Genomic DNA, 27048 nt, shown 5'->3' with positions numbered 1-27048 from the left:
TCAAGTAAATAAATTCTTACCAAGGAATGAGAGAGTTACTCACACTCACACACACACACACACACACACACACACACACACACACACACACACACAGGTTTAAGTTTCCAAACAGGAAGAAAAGCAATTATTTGTCAATTCAATCTCCTAGTTAAATGTAAATAAGATTTAGTTGTTTATCATAATAGTCTATATGTAAGGTCAGGTTTGACCTAAGAGCATTTTTAATAATATTAAAACCAGCTCAGAGCATTCTCCTCTGTGTTTGTTCTCCAGGAAATGCCCAAATTTCCAGACAGTGCTGATGTGAGTTAGGATGTCCTCCTTTAGTATCTAGGCCATTTACTTTTTATTTAAAAAAATTTTTAATGTTTATTTATTTTTGAGAGAGAGAGAGAAAGAGAAAGAGAGAGTGTCAGCGGAGAGAGAAAGACACAGAACGTGAAGCAGGCTCCAGGTTCTGTGCTGGCAGCACAGAGTCCAATGTGGGGCTCAAACTCACGAACTGTGAGATCAAGACCTGAGCCAAAGCCGGATGCTTAACCGACTAAGCCACCCAGGCGCCCCAAGGCCATTTACTTTTTAAAAAATGTATTTTTTTAGAATAGTTTTAAATTTACTTAGAAAAAAAGTGGAGATAGTAACAAAGAGTTCTCATATACCCCACAGCCAGTTTCCCCTATTATTAGCATCTTATATTAGTATGGTACATTTGCCAGGCTTAATGAACCAATATTGATACATTATTATCAACTAAAATGTATACTTTATTCTGACTTCTTTAGTTTTTACCTAATATGTTTTCTTCTTTTCCAGGATCCCATCCAAGATATCATATTACAGTTAGTTGTAATGTCTCCATAGGCTTCTCTTGGCTTGACAGTTTCTCAGACTTTCCTTGTTCTTGATAACCACATCAATTTTGAGGAGTACTCGTCAGGTATTGTGCATAATATCCTTCAACTGGGGTTTCTCTGATGTTTTCTTATGATTACACTGGAGAAGGGGAGAAAGAACACAAAGAAAGGTAAAGTGCTATTTTCATCACAGCATATCAAACATACATACTATCAACATGACCTATCACTGTTGATATTAACCTTGCCTACCTGGCTGAGGTAGTGTCCATCAGTTTTCTCCAATGTAAAGTTACTCTTTTTCCCTCTTTCCATACTGTACTCTTTGGAAAGAAGTCACTATGCATAGCCCATACATAAATCGAGGGCAGTTATGCTCTGCCTCCTTGAAAGCAGAATATCTACATAAATTATTTGGAATTCTCCTGTGAGGAGATTCATCTATTTTCCCTCATTAATTTATTCAATACTTTATTTACATCAGTGTGGATGAATATTTATTTTCTACTTTATGTTATAATCCAATGCTATTTAATTTATTTTTTTGCTCAAATTGTTCCTGCTTTGATCATTGGGAATCTTTTCAGTTTGCTCCTGTGTCCCTTTGACCTAAGTTTGCTCCAGTGTCCCTTTGACCTACCCCTATCATGGTGTTTTTATTGTGTACTTCCTTACTTTCTGGCACTGTATGATAACCCAGGCTCATCTTATATATTTCCTGCCCCACTCCTAAAATCAGCCATTTCTCCAAGGATCCCTTGGGGGTTTTTTGTTTGATTGGTTGGATGTTTTTGAGAATGGTCATGGAAATAAAGATCTAGGTGCACTCAGGGCACCTGGGTGGTTCAGTTGGTTAAGCATCCAACTCTTGGTTTCAGCTCAGGTCATGATCTCACATTTTTGTGGATTTGAGCCCTGCATCAGGCTCTGCACTAGCAGTGTGGAGCCTGCTTGGGATTATCTCTCTCTCCGTCTCTCTCTGACCCTCTCCAACCTGTGCTGTCCCTATCTCTCTCAAAATAAACTTAAAAAAAAATCTAGATGTGCTCATTGCTGTTGGAATGTCATTTCTTCCAGGCCCTTTCCCAGATATCCAGGCAATAGGAGCCCCAGTAGTCCTAATTTCATAGACCAATGATTCTTTTTTAAATTTGGGGGTCAAAATAGGGTTTTTAACTTTTTCATATTTTCAGACAAAAACATCTAAAATTTATACTTCTAACATTGCTATCATTTTACAAAAGATAGCAAAGGAGAAAGTTATAAAAATCAGAATAAAGAAGAGTCACTAAATAAGTCTAGTTTTATGAAAAACTGACTACATGGACCTTATTTTCCTCATTTTACCAGTGACAACTAACTCACTGATAAGTACCAATCAAAGGATTGGCCTTTACCAATCAAGTAGAAGAAATAATTTTCTGAACTGTACTTAAGATAACCCTTTAGGATAATGTGGACATGCTGAGAGCAAGTAAACAAGTCCTATGATTGGGACCTAACTCCTTCTACCTTCCCAGTGGTCTCTCCTTCCACATTCCTTCCCCTACCACAGCCTGGCCCGCTACATACACATACCATTACCATTAAGCAAAAAGAGAGCTCAGTATGTGGAAGGAGAGACAATTTACAATTCACAGTACTTTGAACCTAACTGTACTAAATGCTATAATTTCAGCACAGACTATGGGAACTCAGAGGAGAAACAACTTCTGATTTATCTGGAAAGGCTTCATGAAAGTTATGTTATTTAGGCTAGGCTCTTAAGGATCCATAAGATTTTTGACAAGAAATGATGGAAAAAAGTGACAATCTGAGCTTTACAGTCTTGCAAAGGCCCAGAGATATGAAAAAGTCAGCGATGTTCCCTAGGTAACCAGTTGTATATCGTGGCTACAGCCTATGGTATCATGGCAATAGGGAAGAGATAGAAAAAAATGAAACTGGAGGGGGGTTATGCAAGGAGCCAATTCTGTGGTGTCTTAATTCCTAGGCTAAATATTCTCTGATTGGCACAGGAAAGCATCATTGGGTTATGATCATCACAGGGATATAATAAGATTTTGAGGACTCTAAAAAATGATTCTAGTGGTGGTGATGTAAAATATGGACTTAAGAAATTGTTAAACCAAATCTAGCTGATCACTGGACCCATTGAAGGAGATTTATAAAGGCTCAAAATCATGGGCCCCTAACCCAGCCCAAAAGAATCAGAATGTTTTTTCATGTTTAGGACCTAGAGAGATGTACTGAAGCAAACACATAAACAAAAGCAAAATAAATCCCAGAGAATCTGATCCAACTGATCCCAGGATCAGTGAATGGGAATTGCTGAACTACAGAAAAGAGGGATTAGAGACAGTAAGACAAAGAGTACCAGCACAAAATGATAAGGGCTTGGACTCTGGCAGTGCAGATAGGACAGAAAATGGATTCCAGAGAGATTTCTGAGACTAAAATCAGAAATAGTGGCTAATTGATGAGATATGAAAGTAACTCAACAAGGACAGTGAAATTTTCAACCTGGGCAACTACATGAATGGTTCTTTCACTAGCCAAGTTAGGGTACAATGAAAAATTAAGCATATTTGAGATAGAAGATAATGAGTTTGGCTTGAGTATGTGGTGTTTCTGGTATGGAAACAATATGTGAGTGGAAGTATCTATAAAGCAGGTAAATTTTTAGCTATGGGGGAAAGGTAGGACTAAAGATCAGGATTTTTAAGCCATTAACATGCAAGTGTCTTGGGAGGGAATAAGGAGAAGTTAGTTTGGAAATGAAATCAAAGAAATATACCTAATAGTTGACAGTGAAAACTGTGGCAGGACAAACATTACTATGCAAACTTTACTTCTCTAATTGCCAGTCTAATTTTCCTCAAAATAAACCCCAAACCAGAAGGGTTTACTTTGCTGGAGAGAGTCTAAGTCAACCTATACAATCAAGGAATGAGAAGGAGGCAGTGATGGAAGGGGAATGAGGAAAATAAAAAACTGCAAGGGGTTAGGTGTCAAGAGAGAGTTAGGGGATTTATGGGAGGAGATGCCCCAGAGTACTTGGAGGCTGTGATGGAAGTCAATAGGATTGGAAGGAAATGTTTTACCAAGTTTGCTGTGGCATATGTATGGTCATAGTTTTTGAGAAATGTAAAAATAAATAAAACAGTATTATTTTGAAGTGAATTTTGGTTGTTGTGCTGTGTTTCTTTCACTTCAGCACCACTCTAAGCCTGAATCATACAGACCTAAGCTTAATAAAGAATAAAGAATTATTAGATTTGATAATACAGTAAGAAAGTACAGTTCCTGGAGTACTATTGTTACATTCAGAAAATACAGCCCCCAGAGAAGTGTCATTCAGGGTACGTGAATTAAGGGACATAGAGTTTGAATGGTGGCATTAAATATTAACTGAATTGGAATGAACTCAATTTACTTTGTCTTACACATCCTCTGACCTCTGCTTGGTATTTCCTAGACCCGAGTTCAAGCCCTTTATCATTTTTCTTCTTCTTTTTTTTTTTTTTAATTTTTTTTTTCAACGTTTATTTATTTTTGGGACAGAGAGAGACAGAGCATGAACGGGGGAGGGGCAGAGAGAGAGGGAGACACAGAATCGGAAACAGGCTCCAGGCTCTGAGCCCGACGCGGGGCTCGAACTCACAGACCGCGAGATCCTGACCTGGCTGAAGTCGGACGCTTAACCGACTGCGCCATCCAGGCGCCCCTATCATTTTTCTTCTATACCACTGCACTGTTTCCAATCTCAGCAAACTCTCTGTCACACCTACAGTCCATCCTTTTCTCCTACATAAATGTATTTTCTCTGATATAGAGCTTATTATGTCATTCCTCACACTTTGAGGACTCACCATTTTTTTTTTTTTCCAGAAGGAAGTCCAAACACGTTACTATACTAAGTGGATATGGTGAGTTGGCATTCAGCATCCATTTTGAGTGTGTGCTTTCTTAAACTGTAGAGGATGAAAAATGAAAACTACTTTTCCCAGACTGTCTACAGCTGGACTTCTGGAATCCAATAAGTTCTACCAATTAATGCATATCCACATGAGTTAGAAGGCAGTAAGGAGAGACGAACTTTATGCTACTTCAGCTACTGCTACAGGCAAGCATGATCATGGAAATACTGGTTTTTTCTGCAGCAAAGTTCCAGAATCTAGCCTAGCTTGTTGGGTGTTGAGAGGCAATTATAGTCATAGCAATGATCAGACTTAGTTTTAAGCACTTCTAATGGTTTCATAAGCACCTAATTCCCCATATTAAACTTTTTCTGTTTAAAATATTTGGAGAGGTTTCTGCTTCTCTTGAGGGAGCCCTGATTGATACAAATGCCATTAAACACATTTTACTATTTGGCCTCCAATCCTCATCTCAAATCTTATCTTAAGTCATTCTTACAAGGATATTTCACACTATAACCACACAAGATCATTTGCCATTCCAGAATTTAATCTATCCTATACACTCTCATCTCTACAAATGCTATTCCTTCTATTCTCATTACCCTTGATTTTCTTCCTAATTGTATTAGTTATTTGTTGCTGTATAACAAATTACCCCAAAACTTACTAGGTTGTAACAATATTTATTATCTTGTGTTGCTGTGGGTCAGGAATGGGGTCCTCTGCTTCAGGGCTTTCACAGAGTTGCAATCAAAGTGTTGGCCAGGGTTGTATTCATCTCAAGGCTCTATTAGAAAGGTATCATTTCCAGGTTCATTCATACTGTTGTTGGCAAGATTTAGTTCCTTGTTTGCTATTGGCCAAAGTTTTCCCTCAGTACCTTCCCATGTGAAACTATCCATTGGGGCAGCTCATAAAATGGCAATTTACTTCATTAGAGCAAGCAAGAGAAAAAGCCAAAGACAGAGGGTAATAGCAAGATAGAAATAATAATCTTTTAGACCAAATCTTGGATGTGACATCCCATTATTTTTGCTATAATTCTATTCATTATAAGCATCACTATGTCCAGACCACACTTAAGGGGAGGGAATTATGCAAGAGCATAAATACCAAAAGGCAGGGAGCCATTTTAGAAGGCTACCTCCCACATTAATGAATCCTTCTCATTCCTTCTCTTTGCAATTTGTTTATATATCACTACCTTGTACTATTGTTAGTTGTATACGATATTTTATTTTTCCTTTTATCTTTAGCACTTGTGTAGTACATGCTAACCTAGCACATACTTAGTTGGCTTTCAGTAAGTGTTGTTGAATGAATGAATGCATATATTCTTTGGGATTTCACAAGTTCCAAGTCTTATCTTTATCCAGCTGTCTATACTAAGTGTTAAGATCATTCACTATAGGACCAAGTGTTCCTGTCCACCTAAATATTGTTCATTTTGATGTCCTACTTTTAGTATAGAATGCAGTTGTTAACAAACGAGAAGAATGAATAAAGGCTATTGTGTTTGAACTTTACTCTCTGAGTTGGCTATTGACTCACCGCTATTGTGAGCAATCTCACATTAATATTTATTTTAATAAGGAAACTGCAGTGTGTTTTGAACTGTGGTCAAGTCAAAGAAAGTTGAGGGCCCCTAGGAAACCACACAGCCAATAAATATTGACAAAAATTTGGTTCCTTGGTCTCTAGATTTTTACTTTAGTCTTTGAAGTCTAAGATGCTCTCTTGGCAATCTGGAATTCTGCCTAACAAATACTATCATTTTCTAGAAATTAGATTCCTTTTGAAACATTTCCAGAGTTTTAATTTTACTACTCCAACTGTGTTGTTGTTATTTTCTTTGGGTTTAGTCTTCAGCTAAGTTGAAGACATTCTTTGTGATCAAAAAAATAAATAAATAAATAAAAATCAATTAAAAGTAAAATATCTATGAATAAAAAAAAGATCTAATAGAATACTCCATGTACAGATTCTTTTATCTATGAAGATAATAATTTCAGCAAAAGTCAATATTATAAATAATAATTGTAATAGCAAAGACTTAGATGTTACAAAACTGCATAAACTGCTGTATCATAGAGGTGCCTGGGTGGCTCAGTTGGTTAAGCATCCAAGTTCAGCTCAGGTCATGATCTCACAGTTCATGGGTTTGAGCTCCACATTGGGCTCCCTGCTGTCAGCGTGGAGCCCACTTTAGATCCTCTGTCTCCCTCTCTCTCTGCCCCTCTTGCACACATGTGGTCTCTCTTTCTCTCTCAAAAATAAATAAACATGAAAAAAAAGTTCTGTATCATAGCAAAATATCTTAAAATCATATTACGTTTTCTCCATTAGTAGGATTTTGAAAATAATCTATTAAAAAGCAGGAAGAGAAAAGAAGACAGTTACGTGCAAGGGGAAACCCCTATAAGGCTATCAGTAGATTTTTCAGCAGAAACTTTGAAGGTCAGAAGGGAGTGGCATGATATATTCCAAGTGCTGAAAGGGGGAAAAGTGCAGCCAAGAATATTCTATCCAGCAAAGCTATCATTCAAAATAGAAGGAGAAATAAAGAGTTTCCTAGATAAACAAAAGCTAAAGGAGTTCATGACCACTAAGCCAGCCCTATAAGAAATTAATTAAAGAGGACTCTGAGTGCAAAGGAAAGACCATAAGTGAGAGTATGAAAAGTAAAAAACACAAAAGCGGTAAAAATAAGTATTTCTGTAAAAATCAGTCAAGGGATTTGTAAAATAAAAAGATGTAAAATATGACACCATATACCTAAAATGTGGGAAAAATGGACAAAAGATAAGAATGGACCATTCACAACAAAATTGAAAATGGCTCTTAAATATAAGAAATAAGCTGACTACTACTCATAATAAGAAACAATGAAAATTATCCTTGCTACACCACTTCTATCAGGTTGGCACAAATTCAAAAATGTGACAGAATATTCTTCTGATCCAGGTGCAGAGTAATGAGCACCCTCATATATTCCTGCTGAGAATTCTTCCCATAGAGAGAACTTAGGTAATACCTGGTTAAAACAAAACAAAAAAAAAAAGTGAAATTACTTACATAGAAGATCATTGACTGTTGAATTCTGTGGATAACAACAACCCAAATGTCCATCAAAAGGGGTCTGGTTAAAGAAATTATGAAAAATCCATGTTTGAATTCTATGTAGTTATCCAAAAATGAAGTAAATCTCTATTTTTTAATTACTCTAATATGAAATGATCTTCAGGATATATTATTAAGTGAAAAAAAAAAAAGGAGTTACAGAACACTATACATTGTGTAATAATGGGGTGGAAAACACAAACACGTTTCTACTTTTATTTATGTTTGTGTATGTATTTGCTTATATTTGCAAAAATCCTGGAAAAAACACAAAAATGTTTAAAAGTAGGAGTAAAGAGGTAACAGGGTAGAGGACTGGGAATGGGCATGACATTTCTCCAAATATGCCTTATTATATAGTTCCAACTTGGGAAACGTAGAAAAATTTTACATTTCAAAAGTAAAATTAAAAAGAAATTTCTAAAAGTAATAAAACAAACTGAGGAACTACTAGCAATCCAATAGCAACCAGATTGTCGTCTCTAAAATACCATTCCCCATTGAAAGGATCCAGAACTCCTTGGAGGGATAGCTGGTTCCAGATCTGAAGCAGGAATTAAAGAAGATAAGCCAGGGAGAGACCAGGATGCAAGAAAGTTGTCTTGTCAAAAAGACAATATGAGGTGCTTACCATTGGCCAAAGATGGGACTAAACAACAAAAGAAATACTAAATGCAACTGATCAAGTATATAAAACCCATAAATTTGTAGTTATACTAAAAAATTTATATTCTACACGTTGGACATGATTGCAAGTAACTAGGTACCAACTCCTTAAAAGGAAAGAATTTGACATTTTTCTTGCCTTTCCTGTATGAACAGTATTTCAAGGTAGCCCCAGTTCATAAGAAAAAGGTTTTTTTTACAGAAACATACTAATAATCATTTTTTAATCCGTAATAAACTGGATTCAGACTACCATCCTAATAGATAAAATCATTAGATAAACTATTGATGAAAACCCCAATGATCAGTCTAAAAGTGGACAAGCAGATATTGTGGACTTCCTGATGTAACATGAAGCACACAGCACCAACTATTTTCTTGCCAGAACAGTCTGATGGAGCCTGAATCTCTCTAAAGCCAAACTGTATTTATAGGAAATATGGAAAGAAAACAAAAGAAATGACACCACAAGGAAGAAAACAGATAAATCCAGAATGTAGGAATAATCTACACAATTGACCCAATGTGATAGTCTTTGCATGTCAATATAGCTAGACTTTTAGTCCCTAATTATTCAATCAAACACTAAACTAAGTGTTGCTGTGAAGGTATTGTGTATAGTAATTAAGTCCATAATCAATTGACTTTAAGTAAAAGAGATTATCCTAGATAATCTTGAAGAGTCTGATTCAATCAGTTGAAACAATTTAAGAGCAAGAACTGAGGCTGCCCAGAAGAAATTCTACCTGGGCATAGTAGTTTCAGCTCATGCCCATAAGTTCCACTCTGCCCATCCTGACAGTTTACCTTATGCATTTCTAACTTGTCTTACCAGCTCTCCCAGCTGAGTAAGCCAATTCTTTGCAATAAATCTCTTAGTATATATCTCCTACTTGTTCTGTTTCTCTGGTTGAACCCCAATACACCCAGTTTCTGATATAATTTAATAGTACAAAGAAAGGAGGGGAGGAGTACTGCTCTCAATTAAAAGAAATTTCAAATAAAACAATCAAAATGTAATGAGATGATCTTGTTTGGATCCCAATTCAAAACAAATTAGTACAAATTTACTATCTGTAAAGGACATATTTTAGATAATCTGGGAAATATAATTATGAACTGGCTGTTTCTAGTCCTTGTTTTCTATGTAGCAGAGTGATAAACTGACCTGGGATTGCTCTCTGGGAGTAAACTGTGTCATCTCACATTGGTCTGTCTGTGGTAACAAGGACCCAAAGGACCAAGTTAGATAGCTCCCAGGACTGGAGCAAGTATTCTCTATATTGTTCTTGAACTTTCTGACTTCATTTCCTCTGGCTTGATCATTCCTTGCATTGTACATGATGATGGGAAGATTTTAGTTTTGCATTCGCATAAGAAGAAACATGATTTCTTTGATCTGCAGTTATTAGGCCTAGTTAGCTTAGAAAACAACAACAACAACAACAACAACAACAACAACAACAACAACAAACAGACTTCCAGATGGAAAAGTTTAAAGAAGAGAGATGGCTGGTTGATAGTATTAAAACACTGATGTGAAAGGATGTGACAGCTAGGGAAGAGAATGTTAACTGTCTCCTAGCCAAAAAGGTTGTCATGGAAGCAGATTCCTTTGATTTCAGTAAGGTAGAAATTGTTTGAAGGAAAGGCAGATAATGACAGAGGAGTTGTTGGCAGGAGAATGGAAATTCCTGAGGTCAAACTGACATAGCTAAGGCAGAGAGGAAGCTAGCATGAGGTGAGTGAAGAGGTATGCCAAAGGAAAGTGGGTCGTAAAGAACTGCAAAGATCAGTGATCATAGAACATAGCAATGAAGGATTGTGGGGAGAGTGTTGGGAGGTGGTTTGGAATGACATAACAATGGGGGTAGGTAGTATATTAAATGACTTTTCCCAAGATCCAGGTAGATCTCTGGGGCAATGGGATTGTAAAATCATCCATTTAAAATGAGTTCTCAAACACTGGGGTCCATTTTGTTGATATGTTCTGGCCTAATACTGAGCACCAGCACCTTTATGGCATGGACTTAATAATGTTTTAAGTTGGTTGGTCTGGCAGCAAGATACAAGATGGATTGAATAAATATGTTTCAAGATAAGTTGATTGGCTAGGATGTTGTTATACAAATTCATCTGTGAGACAAGGGACTTGTATTGAGATGATAGTATGGAATGGACAAGAATGGGTTAAGCCCAATAGTAGAAATATAACTCAGTAGCTAAAACTTGAGGTTCTAAAATCAGACAGTGGATTTGAATCCCTGCTCTACCATTTATGAATTATGTAACCTTGGGCAATTTATTTAACCTCTCCAGGACTGTTTACCCTTCTGTAAAATTGAGATGATATTGATATCTATCTTTAGGACTGTTGTGAGGCTTACATGAGATAATACATATAGAATACTTTTGGTACTTGGCAAACACTAAGAACTCAAAAAAAAAAAAAAAGAATAAAAAAATAAAGCAAAGAGAAATTTTAAAGAAAATATAGGATACCATGACAGAATGCTTTAGGAGACAGAAAGAAATCTCTTCATATGATTTAACCTGGGAGACCAGAAGGAATACTGAAGCACTTTGATAAGGAAATTGTTGAATTCAGGAGCCCATCACTGTAGTACATTCATCCCTCTGGGAGATATTCTATGTAAATACGGAAATACAGGATTGGAACACTAATGAAAGATAACAATTGGCAATGTTGATTTGGAAATCATCTGAATATGGATGATAATTGAAGCTACAAGTGCCTGAGCTGCCCAAATGTTCAAAAATAAAAGCAGAAAACTGAGGACAGAGCTTGAGAAGAAACAGCCAGAAAGGAGGGGTCAATAAGACATAAAAACCTCAAAATGCATCATTCTAGAAGATGATGAAGCTTTAATCTTAATTATAGGTGGCCAGTTGTTCCTCTGTATTCTACACTAACATAATTAAAAGCAGTAATGTACTGTGAGGAAAAGCACTAGACTGGTGGTCAGCATACCTGGATTCTAACACAGTTTAGTTAACTTGCTCTGTGGTCCTTAGGTGAAGGACTTTGCCATCTTTGGATCTCAGTTTCCTCATCTATAAATGAAGAATGTTGGACCAAATGATTTATTAGTTCTTTTAACTTCATAATTTTATGGATTAATATAGGAAGTTAAAAGTTTTTACAATCCAAAACCACTCAGAGCCTTCCTCATATATTCCCACAGTCCTATCACAGATGTTTAGTGACCTAACAAAAAGCAGGAGGCATTGGACATATTTTCTTAGAAAAAAGTTTTAAAAGTCTCTCAAATTTTCCTGGTCTTCACTACAGGACTGTGTTTACTACAATTTCATTGAAGCCTCTGTATTTGGATGGGCAAATACCTACCTAAACTATGAAAATCTGAATATGCATTACAAATTATAAGATTCATTACAAAAGGATCAATTCTTCTCCTCCTCCTCCTTTCCCTCCTCTTCCTCCTCCCCCTTTAGAGAGAAAGAGAGCATGAGAGCTGGAAGAGGGGCAGAAGGAGAGACGGAATCCTAAACTGAGCGCAGCTTAGGTCCATGCTGAGCGCAGAGCCTCACACAGGATTCAATCACCATGACCCTGGGATCATGACCTGAGCAGAAATTAAGAGTTGGTTGCTCAACTGACTGAGCCACCCAGGCACACCCCACTCTTCTTCTTATAAAAGGGTTAACTTAGTAGTTTCTCTTTCCTTAACTCTTGCTATTTATACTTGTGGTTTCCTACAAACATTTTCCTGCACCTTTTTTTATATAAGAAAAATAAAGCTTTCCTTTGCCTGCTACAAAATAACTTCATAACTCCTATTTCAGAATTTCTAATCTCTTCTATTACAGCTTTTAAGATAATCTTTATTAATGTCTTATGGTTTTATATTTTAATCATTACACTTGTGGAAAGTTAAGAAAAAAGCTGTAGGGCTTAAAAGAAATTATCTAGAGATGTCAATAATATTAATTTTAAAATATTTTAATCTTGTAGTCTCTCCTATAGTTGCAATCTTCACTACACTCTCTATGAAGTATAAAAAAGGACTACTTCAATTTTATAAATTGAAAGCAATTTGCACTGATTTTCTGACTCCCAGGCTCAGATTAGGCTGTAATATAAAGCCTTCTAAAATGTAAATAGATATGTTTTCCATCCCAACTTTATTGAGGCAAAATTTGCATATAGTAAACTGCACATGATAAAAGTAGACAATTTGAGAACTTCTGACCAAGTATACGTCTGTGAAACCATCACTACAATCAAGAAAAATAACATGTCTATCACTACAAAAAGTTTTCTCCTTTGTGATACCACCTTCCCACCAATCTCCAGTCCCCATTTTTCATCCTCTTCATCCCACTGATCGCAACCACTGATCTTTTTATCACTATAGTTTGGATTTTCTAGAATTCTGTATCAAAGGAATCATACAGTATGTGTTCCTTTTTTGGTCTGGCTTCTTTCACTCAGAATAATTATTCTGAGATTCGTTCATGTTGTTGAGTGTATCAATTGTCCATTCCTTCTCATTGTCAAGCAGTATTCCATTGTGTGAATATACCACAATTTGTTTTCCTTTCACCTGCTGGTGGTCATTTGGGTTGTTTCTAGTTTGGGCCTATCACAAATAATGCTGCAATGAATATTCATAGTCTTAGTGGGTAAATACCTAGGAATGCAATGGGAATCATATGGTAGGTATATGTTTAGCTTTTTACGAAATGGCCAAATTGTTTTCCAAATTAGTTATATCATTTTATATTCCCAAAATGCACTATATGAAAATTCCAATTGTTCCATATCCTTGCCAATAATTTGTATGATCAGTCTTTTTAATTTTAGCCATTCTGTGACTAGGGTGTGCAGTGATACCTCATTGTACTTCTAATTTGCATTTCCCTAATGTCTAATGATGTTAAGCATCTTCTCATATATTTATTTTGTCATCAATATAACTTCTTTGGTGAAGTGTCTGTCTAAATTTGTTGCCCAGGGGTGCCTGGGTGGCTCAGTTGGTTAAGCATCCGACTTTGGCTCAGGTCATGGTCTTGCAGTTTGTGGGTTCAGGCCCCATGTGAGGCTCTGTGCTGACAGCTCAGGGCATGGAGCCTGCTTCAGATTCTGTCTCCCTCTCTCTCTGCTCCTCCCATGCTCATGCTCTATCTCTCACTGTCTCTCAATAAAAAATAAACGTTTAAAAAAATTAAAAAAAAATTTGTTGCCCAGTTTTAAAAATTAGGTTCTTTGTCTTCTGAATTGTAAGAGTTATTTATATATTGTAGTTAGAAGTCCTTTATTAAATATATGCTTTCCAAACAGTTTCTCCCAGTCTATGGCTTACCTTTTTACTTTCTTAAGTATGTTTTGAAAAAATGTTTTAATTTTGAGAAGGTAAAATTTATCAATTCTTTTCCCTTTTAAGATGCTTTTTGTGCCATGTTTAAAAATTTTTTGCCAAATCCAAGGTAACGTATTTTTTCCCTTATATTCTCATCTATGAGTTTTATACTTTTAGCTCTTACATTTAGATTTATGATCCATTTTTTAATTTTTTATATGGTATGAGGAAAGGATTGAGATTCTTTTCATTTTTTTGGCATAACTATTCAATTGTTCTAGCACCATTTCTTGAAAAGATTATCCTTTCCCCATTGAATTGCCTTGGCATATTTGTTGAAAATCAATTGACTCTGTATGTGTAGGTCTATCCCTGGGTTCTCAATTCTGTTACATTATTCTATTTATATCTATCTTCACGTCAATACCACACTGTGTTGATTACTGTAACTCTTATAATGTCTTTTTTTTTTTTTTTTTTGAGAGAGAGAGAGAGAGAGAGAGAGAGAGAGAGAGAGAGAGGATCTTAAGGATGTGGGGCTCAATCTCACGACACTGGGATCAAGACCTGAGCTGAATCAAGAGTCAGAGGCTCAATGAACTCGGACATCCAGGCCCCCTTCTTATAATGTCTTGAAATCAAGTATTGTAAGTCCCTCAACTTTGTTTTTCTTGGTCAAAGTTTTGGCTACTCTAGTTCCTTTGCATTTCCATATAAAATTTAGAATCAGGTTGATAATTTCTATAAAAAGAATCTGCTATGATTTTTATTGGGCTTGCCTTAAATCTGTAGATCCATTCAGACAGAAATGACATCTTAAAAATATTGAATCTTCTGATCCATGAGCATGATATATCTCTGTATTTAGATCATTAATTTCTCCTGCAATGTTTTACAGTTTTCATTTTATGTCTTTCACATCTTTGGTCACATTTATCTCTAGGTTTTTGTGTTTTTGTTTTTGCTGCTAAATGATATTTTAAAAATTTCAACATCCAATTGTTAATTGCTAGTATACAGAAATACAGCTGATTTTTTGTATATTAACTTTGTATCCTGCATCTTTGCTAAACTAATTAGTTCCAGTAGCTTTTTTTGGTACTATTCCATGGTATTTTTATCTGCAAATACAGTGTTATTCTTCCTTTCCGATCTCTATGCCTTTTATTTCTTTGCCTGGTTTTATTGCACTAAGTAGAACCTCCAATACTATTTTAATTGAAGGAAAATTTTACAGAGAAATATTCCAGGCTCCCAGGCCCAGATAAGGCTAAACTACAGAATCTTGCTGAATTTAATTAGATTTTTTTTTTTAATTTACTAAATCATTACTTATAGGCTTAGTTTAGGCTTATCATTATTAGGCTTAGTTTTTCCAAGGTTCATATATTCATCACATGTTCAAATACTGAACAACTATTGCAGGCCAGGTTGTGTGCTAGTTGTCAGGCAGAGAATCCTCGGCACATTCTCCGTAATGTATAAAAGGGGAGTACACGGACAACATGAACCTGGCCCTGATGAAGTCTTACTGAGGCAGTTTACAAGAGTTAAAAGCACAAGCTCATGGTTCAGTCAGTTAGGGTTTGAATACAGCTCTGTTCCTTACTGGTTGGTTGACCCTTGTAAAATTTAACATACTTTCCTGTTTCTTCAACTGTAAAATGAAGGTATTAATAATACCTACTTAACCGGATTGCTGTGAGGATTAAATGAATACCTTTAAAGTACTTGGAATAGGGCTTCTTCTATGGTCAATAGCTATTATTAGAGGGCAGGATTAATTCTTCACAGTTTAAATCTACAAATAACAGATACACAAGTGTCCAAACATTAAGAATCGTAAGTAGTTTAATTTACCTAAGTAGTTTAATTTAGTTTAATCTATCGTAAGTAATTTAAACCTGGTTTAAGTCCTTGCTCTGCTGTCCACTGGCTGTGTGACTTTGAACAAACCACTTAAACAAGAGCAATGCCTGTAAGGTGACTTGTATAGTATTTCGCACACAACAGATGCTTAATGGGCAGCAATAATATCACAGCATGTGTTCATAAGAATTGCTGCCATTTATTAGGGCTTACCATGTGGGACCCAGTGCTAATTACTCTCCGTATAGTTTTTTTTTGCTTCTCAACCTAGCTAGGTGAGTATAATTGGCCCCATCGCATGGTAAAGTAACAAGATTACCTTTGTGTAGCTATGACCAGTGGGAGGCCTAACAAGTGGTGGCTTGGAATCCAACCCTTCACCAAACCCGGGTTCTACAGTGCGGCCTTTGTCAACAGCTGGGCGGGTCCCCGACAGCCGCTCGGGAGGTGGCGTCAGGAGGCGGCAGTCGGCCAGGCGGGAGCAAAGGCCACCTCACCTCACCGAGCCTCTAGGAGCCCGCCAGGCGAGGCTTCTCCTGCCTCCTCTTGGGCTCGGCCCCCTCCTGGGGCGTCACCCTCTCAGATGGCCTCCGGGCCTCGAACGTCAAAGATCCTCAGGCTGAGCGGCACGCCGCAGCCGGAACAGGAGCGGAGGGCTGGGGTCCAGTGACTGCGCACTGTTTCCAAAAACGCTCTGGGGGCGGGGCTTCTGCGTCACTGAGGTGCGACCCGGTCGCAGCCCGGCCCGCGTCGCTGCAGCTGTGGGTCTGAGCTGCGGGCTGAGGTGGAGCTGCTGCCGCCGGTAGCGCGTTGCCTTGAGCCAGGGGTGAGCTGCTTCGTGCTGTCCTTTCTCCGTTCCCCTTCCTTGTTGCCCCAAGACCCCGGGGCTGGGAGGAGAAACACCGGCCGGTCCTCCACTGTCAAGCCGGGCTTCAGTGGGGCGACAGGCCCAGCCCCGCCATCCTTCTAGGCCTCGGTTTAGGGCGTAGGGCTGGTTTGGGAGGCCCTTCTGCGGACGCTGCGTACCCAACCCGGCAGTTTCCAGTGGCCAGAGGTGCAGATGGTTGTCCAGTGGGAGGGGTGGTTCTGGACAACTAGGAGAGGGTTTGTCCTTCTCGAGCCGGAAACTGCTTTTGAATATTGCCGCCGGCGCAGTCAAGTGGGCCAGCGGAAATAGCTGTTGGTTAAACGTGCAGGTGCGCTTGAGGAGGGGCCGAGGCAGCTAGGATGGCCAGAGGGTGGTGGGTGCGTTTAGTAAACACACCGGTGCTGCAGAAACCTTGTGTGCCCCTGCCGCATTGGGCACCTCAGGTTAGAAACCTTTGCCTGGGGCGATAGTTCAGAAAAGGCCAAGTCGATCTGCTTAGCCGGCCTTCTATTGCTAAATTAGCTTACACTGTCCATCTTCCCAAAGGGCTTGCCTTGTCGAACCAGCTACCTTGACCCCGTCTGAGACAAAAAGTTTCCTTTCTAATAACTGTAGTAACTACTCCTGGAAAGAAAGCCTTCTGTGTTAGCTTTTGCAGTGACTTCTTCTGTTATTTGTATCGTGTTACAAATGTGGATTTACTGCTATTATTCAAATTTATCCCTAGCCCCTTTATTAAAATATCAGTGTACATTCATATTCCGACCCTGTCCTAGTTCATGCTGCCAAATGATTTATTTAGTTCTTTCCTCTGGCATATTTATAAAGCTGCCTTAACACTTCCTATGGTTTGTAAGTCTTAGATCTTCTGCATAAAGTTATTTTCCACCTCTCTTCCGCCCATTTTTGCTATAAGATGAGCTCCATCCATTCAGAATTTCATGCGGGGTATGGGGTGCCATGGATCAACGATCCTAAATCAGTAACCTGTGTATTGAAGTCACTCCTAAGAAGTGATGCTTTCTGAATTCGGAACTCAAAAGAAGTATGGGTTTTTCTCCTTTCCTTTGATTCTGACTGCAGTTTCTTTCTTTTTCTTGTTTTTTTTTATTTTTATTTTTATATTTTAACTTGTATTTATTTTTTGAGACACAAAGAGCATGAGCGGAGGAAGGGCAGAGAGAGAGGGAGACACAGAATCCGAAACAGGCTCCAGGCTCTGAGCGTTAGCACAGAGCCCAAAGCGGGGCTAAAACTCAGGAACTGTGAGATCATGACCTGGGCCGAAGTCAGACTTTAACTGATTGAGCTACCCCTGCCTGACTGCAGTTTCTAAATAGTTTCCTCTAGAATATGATTGTATGTCTCCAAAATGTGCTGTCATTTGGTGTAAGTGAACTTTATATTTAATGTGTGTAGCCTGATCCTTCTTAGTTCATGTCTAAACGCTTCACAGACTTCCCTTCCCCTTCTCCCAAAAAGGCAGGGAAGGTCCAGAGAGAATGCTTACAAGTCTAGTTAGTGTATTTTTCCAAATATGAAATGTATTTAGTAAACACAACAGTGCTATCAAAAATCCAGTCTTAATCTCAAGTACTCTCTTTTTGTAGTTTTTCTTTCTATATATATTTTTTTCTAATTAAGATCTTTAAGCCCAGAACAAGCATTCCAGCTTCTATAGTAACTAGTATAATTGTTTCCTTATGTATCCATCATAGCTACTGTTAATTTCTTATCTTGCAGAACAGCTGATATCTGCTTATAGATGTAGAGTTTGAGTAAGCAGTGAGTAACAAAGTAAATAGTATCTTTAGGGATCTAGTTTTTGGAACTTAGTTTTTATCACTGATCTTAAAGCTGACTTAATGAAAGTAGTTGATGATTATTATTTTTGTAAGTAAGGAAGTTGATACAAAAATTCATGGAGAATAGGCTTCAGAGAGGTTTTCTAAATACTATAGTACTTGTCAACTCGTCATTTTACTGTACTTTTAGGCTTTTAAACTTTGCTTTAATCCTTTTATTAATGGATATAGTTTAAATGTTCATGGAGGTTTTCCTTTGTTTTGGTTTTTGTTTTGCCAGGTGCCCATGATGTGATTTTTATATCTTTGTAATGAATATTTGAACTACAACAATTCGTTTGTTAGAAAAAGAAGTGATCAAGTGTATGTTACCACCCACTAGAGAATGTGGCATTTTTGGAATCCTTGATATTCTTATGAGTTTCAAAATAACATTTGTTCTTTATTTAGAAAATCCTTGAAATGTTTTTTTGAAAGCACATTACAGGCATACCTTGGAGATATTGCAGGTTCAGTAACAGACCACCACAGTAAAGCAAATATTGCAGTAAAGTGAGTCAAGTGAATGTTTTGGTTTCCCAGTGCATATAAAAGTTATGTTTACACTATACTGTAGTCTATTAAGTGTGCAACAGTATTTTGCCTAAAAAAACAATATACATACCTTAATTTTAAAAAATACTTTATTGTGGGAGTGAAGTTTGCCTCATCAGTTTACTCTTTCATGAATGATTTCTTTCTGGCATGTAGTGTTATCTGGTAGCATTTTACGCACAGTGGAACTTCTTTCAAAATTGGAGTCAATTTTCAAATTTACTTTCAAATTGACTTCTCAAATCCTTCACTGCTTTACCAACTAAATTTATATAATATTCTAAATCCTTTGTTTTCATTTAAGCAATCTTCACAACATCTTCACCAGAGATGGATTTTATCTCAAGAAACCAATGTCTTTGCTCATCCATAAGAAGCAACTCCTCATCCTTTAAAGTTTTATCATGAGATTGCAGTGATTCAGTCATATCTTCAGGCTCCACTTCTAATTTTCATTCTCTTGCTCTTTCTACCACATCTGCAGTTCTTTCCTCCACTGAAGTCTTGAACCCCTCAAAGTCATCCATGAGAGTTGGAATCAACTTCTTAAAAATTTCTGTTCGTAGTGATATTTTCATCTCTTGTCATGAATCATGAATGTTCTTAATGGCATCTAGAATGGTGAATCATTTCCAGAAGATTTTCAGTTGGCTTTGCCCAAATCCATCAGAGGAATCACTATCTGTGATAGCTATAGCCTTACAAAATGTTAACTAATTAGACTTGAAATTACCCCTTGATCCATGGGCTGCAGAATGGATGTTGTGTTAGCAGACATGAAAACAACATTAATCTCATTGTACATCTCTAACAGTGCTCTTGGGTGACCAGGTGCATTGTCAGTGAGCAGTAATAATTTGAAAGTAATCTTTTTTTTCTGAGCAGTACGTCTCAACTGTGGGCTTAAAATATTCAGTAAGCCATGTTGTAAACAGATGTGCTATTATCCAGGCTTGAGCACACGCAGAGTAGATTTAGCATAATTCTTAAGGGCCCTGGGTTAATCCGAATGGTAAATGAGCATTGGCTTCAGTGTAAAGTCACCAGCTGCATTAGCCCCTAAAAAGAGAGTCAGCCTGTCCTTTGAAGCTTTGAAGCCAGGTTTTGACTTCTCCTTTCTATCCATGAAAAAATCCTAATGATGTCTTCTCCCAATAGAAGACTGTTTCATCTACATTGAAAATCTGTTGTTTAGGGGCACCTGGGTGGCTCAGTCAGTTGAGCATCCAACTCTTGATTTCAGCTCAGGTCATGATCCCAGGGTCATGGGATTGAGCCCTGCATCGGGCTCCATGCTGAGTATGGAGCCTGCTTAGGATTCTCCCCACCCCCCTCCTCAATCTCCCTCTCTCCCTCTCTCCCTCTCTCCCTCTCTCCCTCTCTCCCCCTCTCCCCCTCACCCCCTCTCCCCCTCTACCCCCTCCCTCCCTCTTCCCCCCAACTCCCTCCCCTCCTCTCCCCAGCTGATGTCCACTCTTTCTAAAATAAAACAATTAAAGAAAAAATCTGTTGTTTAGTGTAGCCACCTTCATTACTAATCTTAGCTAGATCTTCTGGACAACTCACTGCAACTTCTATATAAGCATTTGCTGCTTTACCTTGCACTTTTATGTTACAGAGATGGCTTCTTTCCTTAAACCTCATGAACCAACCTCTGCTAGCTTCAAACTTTCTTCTGCAGCTTCCTCACCACATTCAGCCTTCACAGAATTGAAGTGAGTTAGAGCCGTGCTCTGGATTAGGTTTTGGCTTAAGAGAATGGTGTGCCTGGTTTGGTCCTCTATCCAGACCACTAAAACTTTCTCCATATCTGCAATATGGCTTTAAAAAAATTTTTTTTTTTTAATGTTTATTTTTGACACAGAGACAGAGCATGAGCAGGGGAGGAGCAGAGAGAGAGAGGGAGACACAGAATCCGAGGCAGGCTCCAGGCTCTGAGCTGTCAGCACAGAGCCCGATGTGGGGCTTGAACTCATAAGCTGTGAGATCATGACCTGAGCCGAAGTTGGACGCTTAACTGACTGAGCCACCCAGGTGCCCCTCTGCAATATGGCTTTTTAATTTTCTTATTGTTTGTGTTTTCACTGGAATAGCGCTTTTTAACTTCTTTCAAGAACTTTTCTTTTGCATTCACAATTTGGCTAACTGGTGCAAGCAGCCTAGCTTTTGGACCATTTCAGCTTTCAACATGCCTTCCTTACTAAGCTAATCATTTCTTGCTTTTGACTTAAAGTGAGAGATGTGTGACTCTTCCTTTCACTTAAACACTTTGAGGCCATTGTAGGGTTAGTAATTGGCCTAATTTCAATATTGTTGTGTCTCAGGGAATAGGGAAGCTTGTGGAGAAGGAAAGAGACGGGAACTGCTTGTCAATGGAGCAGTCTGAATATACACAACATTTATCAGTTAAGTTTGCTATCTCATATGGGTGCAGTTCATAGCACCCCAAAACAATTACAATAGTAACATCAAAGATCACTGATCACAGATTACCATAACAAATATAATAAGAAGAAAGTTTGAAAAATTGCAAGAATTACTAAAATGTTACATGAAAAAATGAAGTCAGCAAATGCTATTGGAAACATGGCACCCATAGACTTGCTCCATGCAGGGTTACCACAAACCTTCAACTTGGGAAAGAAAAAAAAGAGGCAATATTTCTGAAGCACAATAAAGGTGTATGCAATAAAAATAAAACAAGGTGTGCCTTTATTATCCTGCTAGAAAGGCAGGTGGCATTACATTATAGATGGCATAATAGTATGAGAACTGCTAGTTCCTTAAGAACTTAAAAAAAATATTTATTTAATGTTTATTTTTGAGAGAAAGACAGAGAATGAGCGGGGGAAGGGCAGAGAGAGAGAGGGAAACACAGAATTTGAAGCAGGCTCCAGGCTCTGAGCGGTCAGAACAGAGCCCGAAGCAGGGCTTGAACTCATGAACCATGAGATCATGACCTGAGCCAAAATCAGACACTCAACCGACTGAGCCACCCAGGCGCCCCTCTTTAAGAACTTTTGATGGGAGATTTATCTTGTACTGAGTTCTATGCCAGTGGTTTGCACAAATTATGTTCCTATGCTATACTACTGTGCCCTGTCTAGAGGGAATTATTTGCTACTATCAAATAATGAATATTTTTCAATTCATGTACACATTAAATTAGTGATGAATTTTTACAATTTTATTTTTTTCATGTATTTTAAAAATTTCAATTTCTTTCCAAGTTATTACTAGATGAATGAACAAGTTAGGAGTCAAAAGAATACTAAGTGAACAATAATTTTTAAAAAATCTGTCAACAATATTTACTGTATCTGTTCATAAACATTTATTGTATGCTTATGTATCTACCAGAAGAGAGAACACAGCCGCTATCCTCAGGAAGCTCACAGAGGGGGATGGTCAAGTGACCTAACTGATGATGTGTGCTATTTTATAAAAGAATGTGCAGAGTCACCGAAGAGGGACACTGAAAAATCTATGGCGGGTGACTCGAGGATGGCCACAACAGACAGTTTTTGTGAATATCTGTCCTTGGTTTTGGTTTTATAATGCATATAGATCACAGAATCATATATTTATGTTAGTGATGGACATTAATATTTATCATTATTATCCTTATTTTATGGTATTCAAAATGAACTGTAAATTCTAGGCCCTATCCACTGAACCAGGGTGAGAACCACTGCCCAGACTCTCTTAGTGTCTAGTGTTGCCTTTTCATCAGAGGAGTTAGTGAGGCACCTGGATGGCTCAGTTGGTTAAGCATCCAACTTCAGCTCAGATCATGATCTCACAGCTCATGAGTTTGAGCCCCAAGTGGAGCTCAGTGCTGACAGCTTAGAGCCTGGAGCCTGCTTCAGATTCTGTGTCTCCCTCTCTCTCTGGCCCTCCCCGCTGGTTAGTTTTCTCTCTCTCTCTCATTCTCTCTCTCTCTCTCTCTCTCTCTCTCTCTCTCAGAAATAAACATTAAAAAAATTAATCAGAGGAGTTAGTGATTAGGCTTTCCAGATACCAAGTGCAATTACAGGATAGCAAGTTAATATGCTGCATCAAATTAAAAACCTTATTCAGAGTTAGGGCATCAAATCAAAACTATTCAGAAACAAAAGGGACCATTTTCTAACTCAATAAATAGGTGACTAAAGCTTCTTTTTAAATATCTCGTTGGTGGGCACATTGGTTAAATTATCATTAAATGTTTTATACTAAATATTAAGATCGTGTATTTCAAAAGTTTAATTTTTTCTTTGTTAAGTAATATAGGTGTAATTTAAAGTTTTCAGTCCGGTTGGTTAGAATTTTTTATTGCATTTTGATTGGATTGGTACAGGAAAGCTAGAGGGAATTTAAGCTTCACTTTAGGAATGAAATATTAGGTTAGGAGTCACCTACTCTATTTCTCACCCAAGCAAACATCTTCTCTAAAATACTCATTAGATGAACTTCTAATCTTTATTTAAACACTTCCACACTTCCAATGAAAACAAGCTCGCATACATTACAAGACAGCCCTTAATACTTCTGGATAATTGTGGATGATAGAAATTTCTTATTTGACCTGAAGTTTGCCTAATTCACACTTATAGGCCAGTATTTTCACTGTAATTATATAAATCTTACTCTTGTACATGAAATCTCTTTAAATGTTTGAACAAACCTATTGGTTGTTACTGAATTATGCTTATCTAGAATAAATCACCTTGTTTCCTTTGCTAGATCCATAACATCTTGTATACTGTCTCAGGTATGTTCAAATGATTAATGCCCTTTAAAAATGTGTGCTTAGGGCTGATTACAGAACTACAATGTGGTGGACCCATTACAGAGAACAATAGGACTAGGGTCTTGCTTTGGACATCTGCTTCTAGCAAGAGTTTGGGATTATCTTAGTATCTTTTTTGTCCTTATTTACTGGTGGCTTATTTTGACTGAAACTCTCAGACTTTTTATATTTTTTTAACTGCTTTTAAGCACATCTTAGCTTTGTGTTTTTGTGCAATTGGCTTTTCAAAAAATATTAAGGATTTAACTTTGTCATATTTGAAATAATTTATTCCATTTCAGAAAATCATTATCTGTTTCAGTCTTAATCCTAGTCTTCAGTGGACATTATTCATTCATACCAATTTTAGCCATCCACAGGTTGGACAGGCATGCAGGCTTGTCTTCAGGTCGTCTCTTGATACCAGTCTCCCTCTCCCTCTCCCTCTGCCTCTGCTTTAGTCACTCTAGCCTTTTTTTTATTGACTCAAATGTACAATGTTCCTTCCTCCATTACACACTTTCTATAACTTCTGCCTGGAATGGCCTTTCCTTTCCATTCCTCTATCCCTCTTCTCCAATCAAATGTTGTCTGTGCATGACTTCCCTGACACAATACTACATCAAGCCTCCCTTTTATAGGCTTTTGTAGCACCCTGTACTTGTTTGGCTTAGTTCTTCTCATTTAATAATTATGTATTTAATGGTGTGATTGTTGTCTTTTCCCCACTGTATCAAATGCTCCATCATGGCAAGAAACATGTTTCTTTCACTCACTGTTGTATCTCCATGGCCTTAAAAAGACCGTGGTAACACAGTGGCTTCCTAACACCTGTTTACAACCATTGGCTCCTAATGATATTTCACATGTTTAAATTAGAACAGGAAAATAAGGACAATAGTGCACGTGTATATACGTAGTATACATCAGTGTGAAGTTACTGCCTTCTTGGGAAGGACTTTTATTTATTTACTTAGTTATTTAAATTTTTTTTAACATTTTTATTTATTATTGAGAGACAGAGGATGAGCATGGGAGGGGCAGAGAGAGGAGGAGACACAGAATCCAAAGCAGGCTCCAGGCTCTGAGCTGTCAGCACAGAGCCCGACGCGGGGCTCAAATTCGTAAATGGCGAGATCATGACCTGAGCCAAAGTCGACGCTTAACCAACTGAGCCACCTAGGCGCCCCTGTTCTTCTAACTTTATATTACAAAACAAACAAACAAACAAACAAACAAAACAACCCTGTAAGCTATGTGACTTTGTTACTTTAACCTCTCTTTGCTTGTTTCCATAACTATTCTATTTCTTCATCTATAAAATGGTTATTATGGGAATTTGAACGACTGAAGTCCTTTTTTTTCTTTTTAAGTTTATTTATTGTGAGAGAGAGAGAAGGGGAACCAGCGGGGGAGGGGCAGAGGGAGAGGGGGACAGAGGATCTGAAGCAGACTCTTTGCTGTGAGCAAAGAGCCAGATGTGGGGCTCAAACTCACAAACTGTGAGATCATGACCTGAGTCGAAGTCGGGAGCCACCTAGGTCCCCCTGACTGAATTCCTAAATATATGTAGAGTGCTCAGAAGATTGTGTTACACAGTGGAAGTGATCAAAAGTATTAGCTGCTTTTACTATTAGTAGTAGTAGTATTTGTGTTGAATAGGGATTTTCATATTAAGTGACAGAGTAAGTCAGCATAGACAGAAATACTAAAACTTTATTTTCTGTTTCAACCATATTCTCAATACTTGATATTCTGATTAATCATTATTTACCAAAGAAAAAAATTTTGCAGAATAAACACATTCAACTCTTCTCTAGCCACAATTCATAGAATTACATCTTTCAAGACTTTAGAGTAATTATTAAATGTTTTGTGATTACAGGGGTGCCTGGGTGGCTCAGTCGGTTGGGTGTCCAACTTTGGCTCAGGTCATGATCTCACGGTTCGTGGGTTCGAGCCCCGCGTCAGGCTCTGTGCTGACAGCTCAGAGCCTGAGGCCTGCTTCGGATTCTGCGTCTCCCTCTCTCTCTGGCCCTCCCTTGCTTGCACTTGGTCTCTCTCTATGTCTCTCAAAAATAAATAAACATTAAAAAAAAGTTATAAATGTTTTGTGATTACATTTTTAAGTCATTTCAATAACTTACTGATCTATACTGCTAGTAGATTATTAAAGGAGTGATCCAGCCTTTCAACTAAAATATCACCTTCATACTTAGAAAACAAGTTATATAAACTTTAAGTTTAAAACACCTGGCGGGCAGCTGCATGGCTCAGTTGGTTGAGCGTCTGACTTGAGCTCAGGTTATGATCTCATGGTTCTTGAGTTCGAGCCCCATGTTGGGCTCTGTGCAGACAGCTCAGAGTCTGGAGCCTGCTTTGGATTCCGTGTCTTCCTCTCTCTGCCCATCCCCTGCTCGTGCTCTCTCTCTCTCTCAAAAATAAATTAAAAAAAATTTTTTTTAAACATTAAAACACCTGGAGAAGTTAGATAGCAAAAGTGCTATCTTTTCTAAGCAGAAAATGTGAGGTGGTTAAGTTATCTAATACTTTAATTTTCTTAGGCTTTCAAGCCAAAAAAAGTGTTTAATTTGCATATATTTTATAATTAAAAATTAAGTTGCACGTTTACAAATAAAGTATTTCAACAAATGTTATTTGGCTGATATAATTGTATCATGATTATGTATCTTGGTATATCAGTGATTAAAAATATGAGTACTAGAAAGTGAAATAAGAGAAGGATAAATACATGATTTCACTCACATGTGGAATTTAAGGAACAAAACAGATGAGCATAGGGGAAGGGAAGGAAAAATAAGATAAAAACAGAGAGGGAAGCAAACTATAAGAAATTCTTAAATACAGAGAACTGAAGGTTGCTGGAGGGGAGATGGGTAGGGGGATGAGCTAAATATGTGATGGGCATTGAGGAGGGCACTTATTGGGATGAGCATTGGTTGTTATATGTAAGTGGTGAATCACTAAATTCTACTCCTGAAACTGTTATTACACTATATGTTAACTAACCTGGATTTAAATAAAATTTTAAAAAATAACTATGTTAGTATTTTACACTTGTGTGCTAAGCACTGGTGATGTATGGAAGTGTTGAATCACTATTTTGTACACCTGAAACTAATATTACACTGTATGTTAACTAGAATTTAAATAAAAACTTAAAAAAATATATGAGCACTAGAATCTGAAAAACATGAGTTCAAAGTTCA

At 37.6% G+C, this 27048-nt stretch overlaps 1 protein-coding gene and 1 long non-coding RNA gene across 4 annotated transcripts in view; one reads left to right on the top strand and one right to left on the bottom strand.

Annotated features, from left to right (window-relative positions):
- LOC123601373 overlaps window positions 1–16202 on the bottom strand; it is a 107723-nt gene extending 91521 nt beyond the window's left edge. The window contains exons 1-2 of the long non-coding RNA XR_006714065.1: window positions 16100–16202; window positions 793–996 (exon numbers count right to left, since the gene is read on the bottom strand). This is a non-coding gene — a long non-coding RNA (uncharacterized LOC123601373). The remainder of the gene's footprint in view (window positions 1–792; window positions 997–16099) is intronic.
- Window positions 16203–16326: 124 nt separating this feature from the next.
- Window positions 16327–27048, top strand: part of RNF141 (ring finger protein 141) — a 28041-nt gene continuing 17319 nt past the window's right edge. Inside the window, exon 1 of one of the 3 annotated variants that reach the window (XM_045484506.1) lies at window positions 16327–16441. The gene's annotated coding sequence lies outside the window, so the exon portion shown is untranslated. Of the gene's footprint in view, window positions 16442–16492; window positions 16607–20911; window positions 21082–27048 lie in introns of those variants that run through there. The other 2 variants (XM_045484505.1, XM_045484507.1) reach the window with 2 other exon arrangements.

This window comes from Leopardus geoffroyi, chromosome D1, assembly GCF_018350155.1.
Source record: "Leopardus geoffroyi isolate Oge1 chromosome D1, O.geoffroyi_Oge1_pat1.0, whole genome shotgun sequence".
NCBI lineage: Eukaryota > Metazoa > Chordata > Mammalia > Carnivora > Felidae > Leopardus > Leopardus geoffroyi.
Note: the sequence above shows the minus strand (reverse complement) of the source record. Positions and strands in the feature narration are given on the sequence as shown.